The following is a 3,893-nucleotide window of genomic DNA, read 5'->3' as shown; positions in this document are numbered from 1 at the left end:
GGACGCGCCGCGCTGCCAGGCCTCAAGATGGCGGCGGCGGCGGCGCGCGGGGGCTGCCGGGAAGGCTCGCGGCGTTCCCGCGGTAACGGAGCGAGGGGGGGGGGGGGGTTGCGGCCTGAGGGGGCGCGAACGGCCTGAGGGCTCGGCCCCTCCCGCCGCTCCTCCGGTGGGCTCTGCGCTGCCGGCGAGCCCCAGGCCAGGGCCGGCCCGGTCACGTCTCATAGAACAGACGGTTCCCCACCAGCCTCGGCTTTCTCCGGGCTCTCCAGCGGGGCCCGGGCTGGCCTTGGCCTGGGCCCAAGTTATTTAGGCAGGAGAACAAACGGCTGGGAGGGGCGAGAGGGTCTCTGCAAGGTTAGCAGAGAGGCTGCAGCCACCGCTGGGGGGGCCTGATACTGGAGTGGTGTGAGCACACAACCAGCCCGGCTCTGGGATTTTATCCCTCCTAATCCCATGTAATTGTAATGCCTGGGAAAAGAAGGAACAACCTCTGCAGTGTTAGCTTCAGCAGCGAGGTAAGAGACCAGCTCCCTCCCTGTGCAGCTGTTGCTGAGGAAGTCTCCCCTTCTGACAGCCCGAGGTAGGAGTGAGCTCTGGCAGAAAACAGCCTGGGTGTCTGCGATGGGAGTGAGGTACTGAACTGTATTCTGAGGGAAAGGGAGTGAACAAGTACATTGAAATTTATATTTCCTTTGAGGGTGGTGAGGCCCTGGCACAGGTTGCCCAGAGAAGCTGTGGCTGCCCCATCCCTGGCATGTTAATGTCCCCTCACGCCTGGAAATCTCTTTGTGTCACTGGTTGGATCAAACAGTTCAATTTACATACACACAGATTGGTGCCAATTAGTACATGAGGGCTGTTCAGAGGGGATGTGGCAGCTGGGGGCACCTCCACCCACAGATCCCACGTGGAATGCCCAGGGAGGCTGCACTGACTTCCAGCTGGAAGATCCAGGCCTGGATGTAACCAAGCTGTGCTGAACTGGGAGTACTGGTTATTTACAGACACATTACAGAGCTGCAGTTGACACAATTTCTACCCCTTTTTTCACACTGTGCTTCAAAAGCAACCAGATGACAGAGCACCAGGAAGGCTGGACAGAATAGCTGTGGCTGCCCCTGGATCCCTGGCAGTGCCCAAGGCCAGGCTGGGTGGGGCTTGGAGCAATGTGGGACAGTGGAAGGTGTCCCTGGCTATGGCAGAGGGTGGAACAGGATGGGCTTTAAGATCCCTTCCTACACAAACTATTCCATGACTCCACGAAGGAGGGCTAGTGGTCTTTGCCTAGCTGGTGCCAATACAAAGTGGTGCCAGGAAGGAGAGTCAGGAGGTTCTGCCCTGCATGGGCAGCTCAGGCTGTCCCCTCCGTGCATGCCAGAGGTGACCTTGGGAAAGGTGGCCTCAGTCACTGCCCTTGGACTGACAATATGCTCCTTTGGGAGTAAGCCAATACTCTGAGAGGACAGATATAACCTGATCCAGGCTTGGCCTTGCTGGGATGTGCTCCAGCCATGACATCACCCAGTAATGCCACGTCTGTTTACTACCGGGGAAAGGTGCTGGATTGGAGGCTGAAATCCCTGGTTTATCTCCTGAGCAGGTTAGGAGCATGAAGCAGCATTAGCAGCCACATCTTTTCAGGCCAAGAGAAGTCAGTTTCCATGGGAAACACAGCTCTGCCCTGTCTGAGAATTCACCTCTCCTGTTTCCATGCTCCCTGTAAGACACTCCTGCCCTCTGAGGCTCGGGAAGTTCCTCAGCACCCCCCAGCCTATCCCTGACTCATTTCCACACAGCACCTTGCCAGGGGGGTAAATGGATACCTGGAATCAGGTGGCCACTGTGCCATCCACAGACTTCTCATCAGTGAATCAAAGGATTACTTGCAGAGCTGAAGCTGCTGGAAAGTAAATTCAGACCTTTCACAGGATGAAATTTCCCTCCAGCAGCTGAGCCAGGGCTTTGCTCTGGCAGGAGAAGCCACCCAGCTCCGAGGGCCTGGAGTTTCCCGGCATGCCCCAGCACTGTGCCTCTCTGTCACGCACCAGATGGGATTTTTTTGATTACTTCTTGGCAGATGACAAATCAAGGTCAAGGGATAGATGCTCCCCTTCAGCACAGCAAGGCCAAGAGCTCAGGAAAACCTTAGGGTTTTCAGCAACAAAGGATGTGCTTAAAAGACCACATGGTTTTCCCTTGAGCACAGTAAAACTCCTCACCAGGAAAGAGCTGCTCAGCCTTTTTCCATGAGCCAGTCCACACCCATCACACCTTTTCACTCCTCCAGGACAGCTTGGGATCACAGCGAGTTCCAGCTCCATGGCAGAGACAGCATGGCACCGACACTGCTCCTCCCTGGGGCACAGAGCCTCCCCAGCCCCAGGGCGAGCCTGGGACACGACACTGGGGTACAAATCCATCTTGGGGTCACCTCTACAGCCCTGGCAGTGTAAGACAGGCAGGTGACAGATGGTTGGAGGCAGGGGATCATGGGGACTCGGCCACCCCACCGCAGCCACCGCTCCGTCTGCCAGCCGGGGCTTAGGAACCTCCGGAAAAGCTAACACGGGGAAGAGGGAGCAGCACTCTGAGAGGGGCAGGGGTGAGGGGCAGAGCAGGGGGAGGGAAGTGGCTGTGGTGACTCAGAGCAGATGACTCTGCGGGAGTGCACTCCCCGGAGAGCTGCTGGAGTGAGCGGGGCTCGGAGGGGCCAGGAACCCATCTGTGTGCGGGAGGTGGCTGAAGCCATCTCCAAAGCCCGCAGACCAGAGGAGGTCACTAAGCTCCGAGTGAGCAACTGTCACTCCACACCCCTGAAATCCATAAGCAGCCTGGAAACCTAAAGCCTGTCATTAGGAATGATAAAAACAGTAATTAGAGCCGGGCTGTCATGAGTTCACACCTGGAACATCAATACAAGGCGTTTACCCAGCAGCAGGAGAGCGCTTGCCCCCAAATCCATCCTCTGCGGATGCACCAGGGACAAAGCTCCACGGACCACTCTTCACACAGGCGTAAGTAAATCCTGCAGGGAGCCTTGCAAACAGACTTTATCCACCACAGCAGAAGCTCCCAGCTTTGAGGGATCCAAAAATGCTGCTGCTGTGGAGGCACAGGAGCTACATTGGCTCCTGGGCTGTGGGCTCTGCCTGTCCTGATCCCAGTCCTGGTGTTTCACGGGGACTCAACTGGGTGCTCAGTCGGCTGCACCAAGGAGTTAAACCTTCAAAACACACAGATTTGGGGGCAAACAAGCTGTGCCAAGGAGTTAGACCTTCAAAAAAATGCAGATTTGAATATGAGAGAGCTGTTTCATGAACTTAGCCTTAATTACATCTTGTAGAGCTCTGAGCAGCTACCACACTATAAGGCAGGTGAAAACTCACACTTTTATTTCTTTATGGTATCGCAGGTGGAACAGCTTAAGTTGGAGTGTCCTTAACAACAATAACAACAGCAGAGAAATACAAGGGTGGTTGAAAGTAGCTTTATTTAGTAAAACAGTCTGTACAGAGCCAGGGAGGTTCCTGCTGCAGTACAGCATCTGTACTCCTCACTGCCTTCCCAAATTGCTGCTTGGTTTGCCAAACCCATTTCTCTTCAAAATGTTAATAGATGACATTAATTAAAACATGAGCCAAGCTTAAAGGAAAGGTTTTCCTCATCAAAGCTCTTCTAAAGTTTTATTCTCTTGGCCTCTGCGATGTTGGCACCCAACTGGTCATGCAGGGTTTACCCTGTACCAGCCATAAATCACATCTCGTTTCATCTATTAAAGATAGATTGCCACCCCACCATCCTGTGACGAGCTGAATCAGCAGGGAACTGCACCCACAGAAGCACAGCCCAGGAATTTTTGACTTCAGGATTGGCATGATGGTTCCTTCCCTCAC

Source organism: Haemorhous mexicanus, chromosome 12 (assembly GCF_027477595.1).
Source record: "Haemorhous mexicanus isolate bHaeMex1 chromosome 12, bHaeMex1.pri, whole genome shotgun sequence".
Lineage (NCBI taxonomy): Eukaryota > Metazoa > Chordata > Aves > Passeriformes > Fringillidae > Haemorhous > Haemorhous mexicanus.
Note: the sequence above shows the minus strand (reverse complement) of the source record.